General features: G+C 39.9%; 1 protein-coding gene across 6 annotated transcripts in view; it reads right to left on the bottom strand.

Moving 5' to 3' along the window:
* Positions 1-16,167, bottom strand: part of tenm3 (teneurin transmembrane protein 3) — a 288,258-nt gene that overhangs the window by 217,454 nt on the left and 54,637 nt on the right. For all 6 annotated transcript variants that reach the window (XM_085780218.1, XM_085780247.1, XM_085780226.1 and 3 more), the window contains exon 3: positions 7,755-7,835. The gene's annotated coding sequence lies outside the window, so the exon portion shown is untranslated. The remainder of the gene's footprint in view (positions 1-7,754; positions 7,836-16,167) is intronic.

Genomic DNA, 16,167 nt, shown 5'->3' with positions numbered 1-16,167 from the left:
GCAGGGTTGTCACATATATTGATCAGTGCTGGCTGGTGTTTCCAGGTCAAAACCAGGTCATCTGCAAATTTCTAAAGTTCATGTTGAGCAGTTTTATATTGCTGATGCACCTGCTGCCGCATTTTAAGACTGTATTGACTATGGGGTTTTTTTTAACTGTAGTACTCACAGTCACAAAACATCAGAAAATTAATAGGATAAAAGATTTGAGTATAGTATAGTTGAGTATTCACACTCAACACTACAGGATCTTTTTTTCTTTTTTGCAAAATTCAAAATTTCAAATTTTGAATGCATTTAGAAACATTTATCTTATTATTATGATTTTTTTTTAAAACATTTTAATTTAGTTTGGAAAAGGTATGTATTTTTCCAAAAATACAAAATCGGTATTTTCCATGTCCTTTTCCTGTTTATGCAACCATTTATGCATACAAGTGAGCAACAAGAGTCACATTTAGAAACATTTAAATACAGGGTAAGGACGAGTAATGAAGAGCCAGTCCAACAGTGATGTTTCTATGAATTTTGTGGAACAGCACTTTCCACAAGCATCTGCTATGAGCTGAAATCCAAGGTGGTTGATAGATTCAGTCCCTGACACATAAACAGATACTCTGAGCAGCTCAAGTGAGGGATGGAGGGTGGGTCAAGGTCTAGTGTAGTTGGGGAAGGGAGGGCAGGTCGGCTCTTGTTAACAATGAGTCCATTGATTTCAAGTTCTCAGCCCCTTCTCAATCCTCCATTCTCCTCTTTCTCCCCCTGCCTTCCATCTCTCCTTTCTCACTATTCTCTCATTTTCTTCTCTTCACCCTCTCCTTTCAATATCTTTAATCTTTTACTTCCAGGACATTTGAGATGGTGCTATGTCTTAAGGTTTTATTTACGGTAAACTTTCTTCATCAGTTTCACTCCATAGCCCAACTTACTATTTTCCTCCTTGTTATCGCCCTACCTCGTCCTTCCTGTTCAGGTAGCAGCTTTCATGTGGCTACAACACAAAAGACTGATTGTACATTGTGTGTGTCCGTGCCTTTCTGTTTAAGTGTTTCAAAAAAACAAGATAGATAACATGCTCAAAAGAAGAGGGATGACAAAGAGTGGAGTGGAGTATGAGGAGGGAGCTGAAGCTGTTCTTATCTATTGTCAAATAAGAGGTGAACATTTAAAGCAGAAGTAAGCGATCCGGTCGTTTTGGCTAACTTTCTATCAGCCGATGGAGTTAGCAGTCCCCGCCCTCGTCCCTACGTCACCACATTCACGCGCATCCCTTGGCTGCACACACAGAGAGGACCGCCCCTTTATGCCGTTCTCTCTCCTCATTGGATAAAGGTTGTAGGATACAAGGAAAGTTTTCTCCTCAGCTTACAGCAGAGCAGAGTGACTGACAGACCCGTGTTTCGGACCAAACACTCTATATAAGTGATTGCCGTCGGAAGATATACGTAACTATTTAAGACTTATATTAACACAAACATTCCGCTTATTTCTGCTTTAATCCCATGGTGAAATTAACACATAATATAAAAATGGTTAACTACATGGTGTACTGTCTACTGTATGTCACTTAAGATGTCGATTAACTGTTTGACCCAACAAGATTTCACCTGTTGGAAAGGAGTAAGATCTCATAGGTTGTGGTGGATTTCATGGCATAGCATGAAAGCTCCAGTAAGGTTCATTTTTCACATGTGATGGATTTTCACATTCACCAACTGGATTACTGAATGTTGTCCAGTCCAAACTAGCATGCTTGCCATATATTGGTATGTTTGCTCATGTGCTAAATATTTGTGTTAGTGCCTAGACACCTGCAGTAACCTGGAAAAACTGGTGTTCTAAGCAAAATGTTATGGCTATAACAACAAATATGATTGAACAAATATGCAACATGTAAATGGAGAAACTGAGCAACAATTGGAAATAAATTGAAAAAAATGCAACGCTGTAGATATATGTTCAAATTAATAACTGCTCTGCCAGCTGCCTCACTATCACATGTGTAACTCAGGAAAAGTCTTCCCAAATCATAGAAAATAACCTTTGATTCTTCACCAAAATACTGAAACAAGCACCTGATGCATGAATGGGATTATTGTGAGGAGATTACACAGTCCCATCAACAATATTACCCTCTTGCAGGGGCAGTAAATAGAGAGCCGTGCACACGGTGGACGAAATGGGCCAAAAGCGCAGCATTACAGAGGTGATCATCAGGGAGTAGCGGGAGCTGTCTGGAAGTAAAGCCCAGAGCTGCCGAGAGTGATTGGCAAAATAAATAAACACAAGATGGGAAAAAAATATTGTGTGGTACATTTTAGTACAATGTAACATTGTAAATCTGCACATGAAAACCATCAGCCAAATTTGAAATTAAGGTAACAGATGAAATGAAAGCATGCCCATTAAAACAACAAAATATTAATTATGTAAGAATTCCTTAGCCAGTGAGGGAGTGAGCAGATTTCTCAGAGGGTTTTCACTGGTGAGAAGAGACATGCAGTGGATTCTGACTGTGGTTTAGTGCTGGGGGTATTAATAGTCATCTTAATAATACTAATGGTGTCAAAGTACCGTATGAAGCACTTTTTTCCTCATTAAGTTGGAGAAGTTTGATGAATAATAAAAGGGATTTGAGAAGAATGTGGACATTCTCATAGCTTTATTTCCAATGCGTTTATGGATTTGTAACATTGTGGCTTACAGTTGCTCTTCTATACCAGCAAGTGGCGGTCCTCTCCAGCCTAACTAGCCACGGTCCCAATCACTTTTTCAGGTTAAAAGTAAAACTGGGGGGTGAGGGGAGTCTGCCAAAAAGTAAAGGATTTGGCTAAGTGACTTGACAAAACCAAAGACTACATCAATTGATGAGGCGAACTTTCAATGTTGAATTTATATTTCGAACTCTCTATTGCAAATACAATATTGGATTTGAAGTTGGGGCAACGTGAGTTATGGTTAGTTAGGTTAAGGATTGGATGGTTAATATAAAACACTCATCTAAAGTTTAAGCGTGTGCAGAGTTTAACAACTGAAAGGTTAAGATTGGGCTAAGGTTGATATCATCGGGAAAAAAAGAATAAGAAATGTTAATTGCAGGAGAGGACACAGACTCTGGCCTCCTGTATTCAGGTCAAATGACACACACATTTATCACACCTCCACACCCTGACTTCTGCCTTACTACTTAAAGGGCAATGGACAATAAATGACGGCACCAGGCAGAACTAGTGAGCGATGGAAGTGTAAGAGAGCACTGCTGGTCTGCCTGACAGGAGCGGGTGAAACGTGAATTGTAGACGTGTGACCGGCTGACATGCAGTTGGTTTCCTTTTCTTTGGCGGCATTGTGTTCATCACCATCTTCACTGTTTCTAATAAAAACAGAACACTTGTGCTCATAAAATAATAAGACAAACTGCTTCATTTTTGTCAAATGTTTTTAAGAGAGAGAAAGAGCAAAAAATATATATAGATTAATAAAGAAAAACTTCATGGCTGTTCTATATTATCTTGGGTTTCAGGCCAAATATAAACTTGAAGTATTCCTTCTGCTCATCTGTATGAAATACCCATTACTTTCCTGTGGATCACCATGTGCATATATTTTTAAATATTCTATTATTATCATAAAATATATCCCTACAAGGCAAAACGGACTATTCACATATGTGGCAGAATCCCTGGAGACCTTGTGAAATACTGAGCTAATCTGTGATACAAAACACCTCCAGAGAACATTTCTGACTATTAAGAAATGCTGCTGAAGACTGTGGTATTTGCAGTAGAACTATGACAACTACTATAAAAGAAAGAGAGCTCTACTTGGAAGAAATTAAGGATTAAACTCGTCATCCACACGAAAACACTTGACTGGCTCAGCGTGGACGCAAAGCTTTTTATAGCTTGAATACCCAAACTCATTAGTAGAAAACCACATCCTTTTGGGGCTAGACGTTTCATTAAATTAAACTTTAAAAGGTTCCACAGCACAAAACGATTAAATATTTGGGGCAGTTGATTTGTTGTTGATTATCACAGATGACTCATCTCTCTCTCTGAAAGTTGCTGACATTTCTGGATCAAAAACTTACTGGAGGACTCCCTATCCACAGATGTATCAGTGGACTTGTTACAGAATCAAAAAGCATTTCATTCTGAGTGGGTCATTGACATTTGAGAGTGGCAGCAAAGCTTTCGTGCTTTCATTTTGTCACCTGGCATAGAGTATTATAAACTAAAGAGCAATCATGTATTAAAGAAAAGAAATAATATCCATATCCATAATCTTATTCAACATGCTTCTGTACCTCTGTGACATATATTCACACTCATACATAAAATAACTTATCATTAAATCCATAACAGAGTATGAATAGATCAGCAAGCTTAACACTACATATCGTCTACATCAGCCTTGGACACCTGTTATTTCTGGTTCTTTTTAAAAGGTTCAGCTTTGTAAATTCTTCCATAGGCAACACTGGCCTCTCTCTCTGCTAACAAGTCATGTGATTGTTCAATTTAGACACTGTTGTTGTGCTTGTACTTCAGGTTTGAACTGGGAAGTTGGGGTGAATTACCATTTTGGTGGAAATGTGCAGTGATATTTCTGGGATGGAGATGGATGTACTTAATACTTTCTCCACAAGATCCATGATCTGGCTTCTATCCACAAACGGAGGCTACACCCTTATCCTGGATTACAGGGGCTTTTGTTAGAATACAAAAGGTGTTGTAAAGAAAATCCACAATAACATTCTAAGACACTCAAACCGTCTCTAAGGATGGAGGAGACACATTGTGATGAGCATTTACTTTGGAAAAAACAAAAAAATGAATTCCACCACAAATAGTGGGTTTACCTGCAAGCGTGGGTAAACCGCCTAATAAAAGCTTTGCCTTTCTGTTCAGACTAAAGACACACGCAACAGTAAGGAGTTATGTCATTTACAGAGCACACACACAGAAGCAGTAGAGAGAGAGTGAGCTGCTAGCTGCTGTGAAATCTGCTACAACAGATCTGACTCATCACATCCCCTGGTTGGTGCCCCTGTAAATTGTTGGAGCTCAGAACAGCGCTTGAGTGTTTTTTTTGTGAATTTATTTCGAGGATGCAGCTCCCCATTCATCCCTGTGTGTAGAATACCTGCGTTGTTTTTTATTTACAGCAACATGCTGAGCAGGTGACAGGCGTGTTTTCAATGTCTGTTCTCTGAAACATTTTACAGCAGGAAAGGTTGTGAAAGTGTATCTGGGTGTTCTGTTTACTTCAATGCCGATTGGAGCTGCAGCAGAGTCACTTGAGCCTGGGTGTGAATGCAACTGCAGTGCACGCCCCTTTGCCCTTTTCAATTGTCAACAAAAGCCTGATGTTAGTGGAGCTTAGCAGGTTTTTTGACCAACGGGAACGAGGCTTTAGTGACACTGACTCCTCAATCATGTAACCTGGACTTTCTGGTTTTGAGGTTTGCATCTTGTGTTAAATCCTCTGAGCTTCTAGTTAAGTCTTCTCTTCATCTTTGAATGAACAAGGAAACACGGAGAGCATCTCTGACCTGTGTGGTCATCACCATGAAAATGATCTTCTGCACATTGACATGACTCGTGCTCCTCACTCGACCGGCTTATTTACTATTTCATACTTTTCCAATATGTCTCCTGCTCTTACTGTACACTTCCTATATCTTCCTCTAGCATTGTGCAGGCTCACCTCACAGTCACCAACAAATTGACACCATGACCCGTGCAACCACGGCTGCTTCTAACCAGTCAACTGTTTGCATGCTCTTTCAAGTGTAGCCATATGCCATGACATGTATCTTATCACGCCAATACAGTGTAGCTCTGTACTGTATAGTCCTTTATTGATGCTCATATTTTCTTTTTTTTTTTTTTTTTTTTTTTTTTAAAGTATATTTTTCGGCTTTTTGCCTTTATTTGATAGTGATGACAGTAGAGATAGACAGGAAATGGGGAGGCAGAGAGAGGGGGAATGACACGCAGGAAAGGTCTGCCCGACGCGGGATTCGAACCGGGGACGCCTGCGGCGAGGACTGTAGCCTCTACATGGGGCGGCCGCTCTACCCACTGCGCCACGCACCGCCCCCTCATATTTTCTTTTTATATGTGTGTAAAGCACTTTGTGTTACATGTCTATGTAGGAAAAGTGCTCTATAAATAAAGTTTGATTGATTGATTGATATTGGTTCTTAGTATTATTCCTAAAAGAATACAGTTAGAAGATAATTAAAACAAACTAAATTTGTTTGTAGAGCATCAACATGATTTCTTTCAACCCCAGAGTCACTGTGTATGAACCAAATTATTACAAGAAACTAATGTAAAATGTTGGTAAACCTAATATTATTTCTCACATGAAAACACATCAAGTGAAGTTGAAAAAGAAGACATCAGTCTCTATCGGTCATCTCGTCTGTTCTCTCTGCTGCTGATCTCGCCTGCAGGTAACGCTGCTGGAGAGGGGTGTGTGTATGTGTGTGTGTGTGTGTGTGTCTGTCTGTCTGTCTCTGCGCACGTGTGTGTGAGTGTGGGGTTGCTGTAGCTGTAAGTTTACAAAAGTTGAGAGTAACAAAACTGCAGTCTACATACAGAAAGCTTTTTCTTTTAGCCTGTTCCCTGTTTTGTTTCTTGTTTTGTTTTTTTACTAGCATTCTTCACTTGGAAGTAGAAATATGTTAGATAAAGATGGGGCAGAGGATCAGAACATCATGGCCTTATCTTGAGTCTCCATCACTGCTCTTTTTGTTGACTCAGTTGGGTTAGGATTTTTTATTTCTTATTCATCATATTTAAGTTTTTGAGATGTGTGCACATGGTCGTATCACGATGACAATAAAAATGTAATCAATGTGATGCTACAGTTGGGAAACTGATTAAGCTTTTTTTTTGTGTATCTACAGATGAGTAAAATGTTTGCCTGTGCTCAAGTTTACAATATCACAACATCTGTCTCCAGCACTGAAACAAGGTGCTGCTGCATACAATCGCACTATCCTCACTCGAAACAAATCATTGTTGCCCTGAGTGTCACTTATACAAATCAATTTGCATTCTTAGTTCTGCCAAAAGGCTGTAGCAGGTGGAGCACTCAACGAGCAGCGTTTTGAAAAGATTTCTGTTCAACATTTAACACCTGGAACTACAGTGACCTTGGCACACACAAAACAAACAGCGTCATACCATTTGTAATCCCACATTTCCCATTGTGAAAATAAAATAAAAATAATCAGGCTCTGTTGAATGCATCCTCATCCCCTCTCCGACACACACACACATGCCTACGCGCTCACACAATGTTGTCAAGAGTCCTCTAGCGGAAACAACTTTTCCTCGAGAGCTGCCTTCCAAAAACACTTGACAGTAACAGAATTGGCAATTCATTCCTTCACTTGTTCATTTTTTCTAATTTTTTCCAAGCTTTTCTTTTTTATTGATCGCAATCACTCGCTGCCTGCACGTGTTCAAATTGTAGAGTGCATTTTTGTCTGAGTTTTCCCCCCCCTCGAATTGTGAGAAGAATGGCCTAATCAAGGCAAATTGGTGCTAATCTTCTCACTCTTTAATCGGAGATTTACAGAGAGAACAATTTTGAGAAAAATGAGGAGGGTAGACAGCTCTACTATACAGGGATTAGCAGAGACAGCAAGGGCAGTGGTAAGCAGTGATGCAGTGAGAAACCCAAGGAGACGGACACAAATGAACAGACAGTGGCCATGTTTGAGTTGAACGTACCAGCTTGTTGAGCAGTCTAGCGGTTGAATGGCACTGGACTGCTGAGAAGTCGTTGTATCATTCCTGTCTGTGTTTCCACCGCTAAAGATAGAAAAAAAAGAAAACACAGAAAGAAGAATATCAGAAACAATAACTGACCAGGCCCTGATACAAGCATGAAGTATAAAATCGCATTAACCCACTTCCTGTAAGTGTGAGAGCAGAGGAGGCTTTTTCAGGAAACATGCTGTATGGTGTCAAAAATAAAAAACAAATCTGGTCCAGACTGTATGTTCCAACAGTATGATACAGGTTCTTACTCAACCACAACTGATCCTTAATATAAAAATCTTGTTATATTTATCCTCTTGAGTCTTTTTTCTGTCTCTCTTCCTACTTTTTTAAAGGTGATTTACTGTGTGTTATCAGCAATGGTGGGACACAATAATTGTAAACAGTAACAGGGCTTGGTAGGATAAATACAATAAAGAGAAATCCTGCATGATTACATATATGGTAATAGAGTTGAAAGCATATGCCTACACCCTCTGAGTTTCCAGTGAGATGTAACAACACAACATCACTTCTGCCTTTCCTACAAAATTGCATGCTTTTTGGTGACAGCTTGCATTAATTTGCACAACCACTGGGGGTGTCTTGGCAGAAAATGTTAACTATAGGTCACTGTAAACATTTATGCCGACAACTTTTCTATGATTATGATTTTCTTTTTCTGCTGCTGCTACCTTTCTTCTGCAGGGAAACTAGTTTTCATCTGAGATGCGAATCACAGTTCACATGTCCAAATGGCACGAGTTCAGACTGACCTGCCAACTTTTAACAGGCACCTCTCAAGCCTCCACAGGTACTTGATTCAAAGACATATCAAAGGGATGCCATTTTGTAAAGGGCACAGGACAAAAAAACGCCATGCGGTCAGATTTTGGCTGAAGTTTGAATGTAGCAGATCAGGAAGCAGAATTTTAAAAATCTAATTTACACTCTTCTTTCTCAAGGTCGAAGCATCATAAAGTGGTTGCCTTGGGCAAATTTAAACATCAAGAGTGTAGCCTTAATCACAGCTTCAGCTAGAGCAGAAGTAGATGCACAAGGAGATGACTATTATATTGTCACTGTCCAATTAAAACCACGTATCTCCACTTTTGAAGATTTTGTCGTTCTACATGGTACGGCATGTCTGCAATCCTCCCAACTTATGTGTTGGCTATACATGACCAATACAATGACGCTTTACTCGGAAGTGACAAGGGTGACTCTCCTGAGTATGTCCCAGAAGAATCTGAAAGACAAACAGAAAACTGCACTTCATCTTGACAGACCTAGATTTAGTATCTACAATGGCAAAAGGATGTTTTAAACCCTTAAGCTATATTTTATTGCTGCTGTATTGGAAAAGGATCAGCCCATCAGTGGGTGTCTTTGAAAACTCTGAATTTAAGATTATGCTCACACTTTTTACATCATTGAATAATGTAACTACATTAGGTGCACTAAATGTGTTCCTCTTTCTCTTTTCAAGATTCACTTGCAAGTGAACAGGATGATATTCCTGTTTTTGGCACAAATAGATCTGAAAATGAGGGTGGGTATAATTATTAATGATAATGATAATAGCTTTATTTTTGTCATACAAAAACACAGCTCATAGCACTTCACAGATCATAGAATAAGAGGTTACAGTACTGAATAGCATAGACACACATTGACACAGTGTGTGTATGTCTCACACGTGTGTACACACAGACCCACACATCTCACACACTTCTTTTCTTTGTTTTTCTTTGAATCAGAGGGAGAAGCGATTGACCTGGGAAGGCAGCCCAAGCTGCCAGGAGATGCTTGGTGGAAGGCAGAGAGCCTCTTTTCTCCCTGTAACAAGTTACAAGTCCTTTACTTAACCATCACAAGTACTCCGAAGTTGTTTAATTAAAGAAAAAATTTAGCATAGTTGAGGTAAAAAATCTTGCATAGTTCTTATTTAACAGTAATTTAGTTTTCAGGACAAATACATAAACTGAGGAGTACACAAAAGCTTTTTGAGTGGGAAGGAATTTTCTTGGTCAAGGCAAATTTATTAATACATGACCAGTGTGTTGCGAGAAATATCTGAACCTGTTCCCTTTCTCTCATTCACAAAATAGGAGGGAGAAAAGAAATGTGCAAAATGTGATAAAGAGGGATGAGGTTGAAAGGTTGAAATGTGCCATATTCAGAAGTGGCCTGTGTCCAGTTATCTCCAGTATATGAATATTTGATTTTTTCATGAATTCTTATGGTGTTTGAGTCTGAGAGCACGTGTCTATATCAAGGTTAAATACATCCAGGTACGAAACTCTGACAACCCCCAAGACAAACCGTGTATCGTCTGGGTGACCACCACAGAAATGGGGAGCATACGTCAGTCCGACTGCCCACAAGTCCGACGGCTCATTTCTCCGACTACCCATTCTACAGTGTTGAGGTTAGGTTTAGGGTAAGGTTAAGGGTTAGGGCTACTTAAGTCGGAGAAGTGGGATGTCGGACTGATGACGCAAAAATAAAGAAATGTATGGTCGGAGTCGGAGAAATGGGTGGTCGGAGAAATGGGTAGTCGGACAGACGTCATGCGCCCCACAGAAATCACCAGAAGACTGAGTCAAACAGTCACCACAGAGGTGAGGGAGATGTGATATCATCTAAGAACATTCATAGTGTTGGACTCACTATGCATGAAAACTGTTACAAACAAAAGAAGAGTTGGAGAAAGCAGGTCAGTCCTTGGCTTCCCTCTCACCTCCACACAGATGGCCAATCACTGGATGAAGGGAGTGTGAGGTCAAAGGACTCAGTGGTCCGATATCTATCAGCTCAGATCAACTGTGATGTAAAAACATCGGAGGGTGTAAACAGACCTGTCACCTGTCCAGCACAGTGCAGTTAAAGTGGGAACACTGTGGCTACACTGGGCTCAGAGATGAAAGAGTGAGCTGCAGCCCTGACATAAGTTTTAAAAATGCTCAAAGATCGAAGCGTCTCATAGAGGTATTTATATTTAGAGCAGGATGAGATGCAATGGATGTGTTTTACCTCATTACAGCTCACTCTTTCTCTCCTCCAACTTTGTGTGTGTGTGTGTGTGTGTGTGTGTGTGTGTGTGTGTGTGTGTGTGCGCGCGCACTCTGTATCTGCATGTGATGACACTGGTTGCTGGAGTTGTTGGGAGTTGGCTCAGGCTCAGGCAAACTCAGCTGGCAAAGAGTCAATCACCCATTTTAGCTGGTTTACCCGCATCTAAAAAAGGAAACCTACTTACGCCTGCTCATTTGGGTGGAAAAAGGGGTATAAGTAATCCCCACATCTGACCAGCACTTTGGAGTGAGTATAAAGGCCACTTCAGTCTTTGCTGTGTGCACGAGGGCGTGGCTAACAGGGAGAGACACTGAACATAAAACAGAAAATCAGATTGAGAGAGATACAGCAACTAATGTTTTTATGATGATCAAATAAAAACTCACATGCAAAGTCAAAATGCTTGTATGCAGGAACACACACAGACTAGAGAGGTCCAACTCTTCAATGTGACATTGAGCTAATCAGATTTGAGGGAGGAAAGTGTTTGTTAAACAAATCGCTCCCCTCTTCTATAGCTCCCCCCTACTTTCTCACTAATCAGTAGAAGAGCTTTTAGAGTGCAGAGAAGGATTCCTATTTACTCACTAATGCATGTCAACAGCCAAATCTACTCCATGACAATGAATAAACAACTATTTACCCCATAACCAGTCTTCACAGGAAAAAGCCAACTCCTTCACAAAAGCCACAAAGCCTCACTGCAGCAGGGTACCACCACCCCAATGAAGGGCACAGTGAAATAGATTCTAAATAATAAATCATGATGTGCATGTAACTCCACAAGCAAGCGAGTCTTTTGAAATATCGAAGACTCATCTGATAACAACAGCTAAACCATGGTTAAATTAAAAAAAAAAAAAAAAAGTTTGATAGGGCTCAACATGTCAACACAAAACACCTGCTGCATAATCTATGGAATCAACACACATACCGGTATTCATAATGCAACATTTCTCACACAGCTCAAACTGAATGTTGTGACATGGGAGAAGTCGACTTAATGTTACATGGACTGTACACTGAAATAAAGCTGAAATAAATGACGAAATATCGTAAACTTTAGCTGCAGAGGAGGTGTTCCTGACATCAGATTGGCCTACTTTTCAAAGTGTATTTAGGCCTACACTGCATATTTCTTCCCCTGGAAGTGGGAGGCAAAGAAAATTCATCATTATCCCAGTTTTTTAACTTTGATTCATGCCAAGTGCTTACAAGATGACAATCCGGCAGAAGAAAAAGCCTCATAGCCTACTCCATGAGTAAAGAGCTTGACTGCCGTTATAGTGTACTTTCACGGGTAACAGGTCGGAAAAACACGAGTTAAGGGTTGCCTGGAACGCTACAAAGTCGTAAGTCGTGACTTGAACTTGTAAGTTACGGGTTCAAAAGCCTGCCTGGAACGCAGCATAATATACAGTCTACATTGTCTTAGATGTTCCTGATGTGTTGTTGAGATTTTTTTTTTTTACAAAGATAACAATTATTACCACAAAAAAACAATATAGGTTCATTTGACAGTAAAAATAATAGGATGAGGAAGGAGAGAAGGAGAGGAGGAGTGGGAGGAGGGGGAGGAGGAGAGCAGGTCCAAAGAGCCTTTGGCACTGTTGCGGTGATAATGAGACACATGTCACCCTGTCACCTCTCCACCTCTTTAGCATATGAAGCCTTGCAGTTCGCCTACACCACAGCCAAAATATGAGTCCATCTGTCTGTTAAGTAAGCTGCCGTTTCACATGTTACTTAACTCTCTAAGAGCAATTTTGTGCTACATCTCAAGCATGTCAATCTTTGCAGTCTAAAACAATATATAGGTAATTTCAATATACACAATGATTTCCAAGTAATGCTTACATATTTGAAATGAAGGCGTGTATTTAATGTGCGTTTATTCTTACATGACCGTTCATAGAGAAAGTGTTTTCTCAGTCTGGTATGGAAGAATTTCACTGGCCTACACAGAGCCCTGACCTTAACCCTGTCCAACACATTTGGGATGGACTGGAGTGCCCACTGTGAGTCAGCCTGTGTTGCCAGACATTAGTGGCTGACCTCACTAATGCTCTCGTGGCTCAGTGGGAGCAAATCCCCGCAGCCAGATTCCAACATCTGGTGGAAAGAAGCCCACAACCAGAAGAGCAGAGGCAGTTACAAGCAAGTAGATGAATGGCCATGGTGCTAGTTAAAGATGAACACGACTGGAGAAAGTAAAAGCAAAGTGTGCAGCACACTTATAAGAAGTTCTGTTAAGAACTTTTAGAACTTGTAGAAGAACACTAGGGGTGAGTTCAGCTGCTGAATGAGAATGGAGCGCTCCCCTTGTGCTCATTTGTATGATGGTATAGTCTATCACCATTTCCTTTTCAGCATCTGAACTGCTGAATACTTCATTCTGGGGAAAAATTCAAACACACCGCACCAAATTTCAAATATCCGCAAGTGGAATCAGAATAACTTTACAATAAAAAGAGCTTGTGAATGTGTAAGTTTAAACATCTCCATTATTGCAGGCAAGTAAATCCATTCTTGCATTTATCTGTGTATCTCTCTTAACTGGAGGTTTTTTTTTTCCCCCTCTGCCAAGGAAGCAGGGTAACATTCTGCACGTAGGAGGGCTGGCTGAGCTGTGCTGTTCCTTCTCCATATTTATGACTGAGAGGTGTGCAAGGAATCGCTTCCACACCCCCTCCCACTTCATCTCCTCTTCATCTTCCAACTATTTATCTATCCATCTGTCCATCCTTGCATAGTACCTGCTGATCAGTAGGTTTTTCCACAATGCTACATTTTCAATGATGAAATGTTCCAGTTTCAAACAGAATTTGACTGTGCTCTTCTATGTCTTTCAGAACCCGACAGTTTTGTTTTTACTGCAGTCTAGCATCAACAGACTTCAGTCTAGCTGTAGTAGTATCAGCAGCACTAGTGTTTATATTGTCTGTTTTTTGTTGCTGCTCAAATTGTTGAAAGCAGGACACAAGAAATTACACACGATGTGTGATGTTTCCAAAGAGACATGAGGCCAAGGGGCCAGATGGTGGCGCTGTAATTAATGGCTAAAAATTCAATTTTGGAACTCACACTATAAATCTGACTGGATTGAAACTTGGCACATATAGTCCTGTGCTCTACAAAGAAGCCTCTTGGGCAGTAAAAGTCCACTATATTTTCATGTGAACTAATTTGAGGAAATTTAAATTTACTTTTCAGATTTTCATTTTATCAGCACCAAATTTAGTGAACAGGCTTGGGGATCAAGCCATTGGTCAAAACACATGGCCGCCATAGATCAAAGTATCTTCACAATGGGCAAGTCTTATTGGTTATAATTAACAAAACATTTTTATTGAAATCTTGGAGGTCTTCAGATGAGGCCTCAGGAAAAGATCTACTGTATTAAGCAATTTTGGGCCCTTCTCATAGGTGAAACAACAGATAGCAAAAATATGTACCTCAAAACCTGGTGGACAGAATTTGACCAAGTTTTGTACTAATCAAATAGCTCAAATCTGATGTGTCATATTGATTAATGAATACGAGCGTAGCTGCTTCATGAATATCTGCTATCTGTTGCTCAATCTGCTGTGAGTTGGAACAGAGTAGAGGCATGAAAATTGGAACCATACCTAGAGATGATGAGCAAATGCTTCACAAAAAAATATTATTCCAATCAGCACAATAACAAAAAAAAGTGAAAACAACTCAGGCTGGACCCACCAAAACATAAGTCCTATTGAATTTATAATTAGCTCATAACTGCAATTCAGTATACTGCTACAAAAATCCTCTGTGGCAATATGGGCCACCATGATGGATTTTTAGCTCATTTGTGTAATGTCAAAAAGTTAAAAATTGTAAAAGTTTTTAGTAGGCCTACACAATATCAGCAATATGTCTGATGTGCAAAGACACTGTTCAATATTGCAATGATGATAGACTTGCGATAAATAAGCAAATATTCAGGTGAGCATATTAACCAAATAGTTTGTGTCCTTAAAAAAAACGACTCAATGCGCTGTAGTACATATGCCAGGCCTGTCGTGGTGGTGTAATACTGCCACACAAATGTAGCCTCGTAAACCAGCCTCTCGCGGAAGTGCATTTCATTTCATTCCGAGGGAGAGTCTGGCCTCATCCCCATTCTAAGCGTTTGGACTGAAACCCTCAGAAGGCCGAGCCAATCAGCGTCGCCCGCTGTGATTGACACAGCACGTTGGCCAATCAGGGACCGACTGGTGCAAAGCCCCGTCACTACACCAACTTGCTGATTGGCTGAATGGGGTTGTCCGTCAACGCTACTACCAAAGATATTAAACCGTCTTTGCTACTACTCCCACCCAGCTCCCGCCCACCCCAAACGCTTAGAGGGGGGATGAGGCCAGACTCTCCCGAGAAATGAAATGAAATGCATTTCGGCGAGAGGCTGGTTTACGAGGCTAACACAAATGTACCAAAAACAGAGAAGAAGAGTGGAAAGCTTGACCAACTCCAAACATAAGTCGTTCCAGAACAAATACGCCGATTAATGCTGCATGGATTCAGGCGCGGTATCCGAGGGACCTGATGGAAGTTTGCTGTTGTTACGTTACATTACTAGCTCAGGTTACAGGTATGAGGTGTATGAATATGAAGTGAGTGTGAAGGCATGGCGCCTTCAAATAAATTTTACTCATTGCATTTCAGGCAACCTTTTGCAATATGTTTATTGTGCATGTTGATATCGCGATAGCGCTGAAAATAAGATTAATCGGTCAGCCCTAGTTTTTGGATTTTGTTTCAATCAGATCACATTTCTAGTATAAATTAATTGGCCCGAAGAAACTCATGCTTTTAACTGAAACAACTTTGCAAAGGGCGAAGCAAATATTGGGCAGAACTCACTCTTGTTGATACTGATCTAACTTGGTGAACTGTCAGTTCTACTCAGTGTCTGAGAGGTTTTACAGCGGTCACCAAAAGTAATATTCTAAATACTATGTTTTAAAAGTTTTATTTTTACTTGATGGGATTCTAATGATAAACATTGAACCTATAAATCATTTTTTGTGCATTCATTCAAAGATGTTCCATTCTCTAAAATTCTGATTTAATGCCTGATAAAATATCAATATATAAAACATATTGTAGTTTAAATGTCAAGGAGAAATTTAAATGTAATATATCAACAAATGAATGAATTTGGGTTCATTTACTTTAATTGCTCAATCTAATTTTAAAGTTTCATAATATTTCACTAACTTTTGAAACTTTTTATTACTTTAACTTTGTCTCATATATTTTCTCTGAATTTCTCAGAATATCT

The sequence above is a fragment of the Trachurus japonicus genome, chromosome 1 (assembly GCF_045865225.1).
Source record: "Trachurus japonicus isolate A0001 chromosome 1, Traja_1.0".
Lineage (NCBI taxonomy): Eukaryota > Metazoa > Chordata > Actinopteri > Carangiformes > Carangidae > Trachurus > Trachurus japonicus.
Note: the sequence above shows the minus strand (reverse complement) of the source record. Positions and strands in the feature narration are given on the sequence as shown.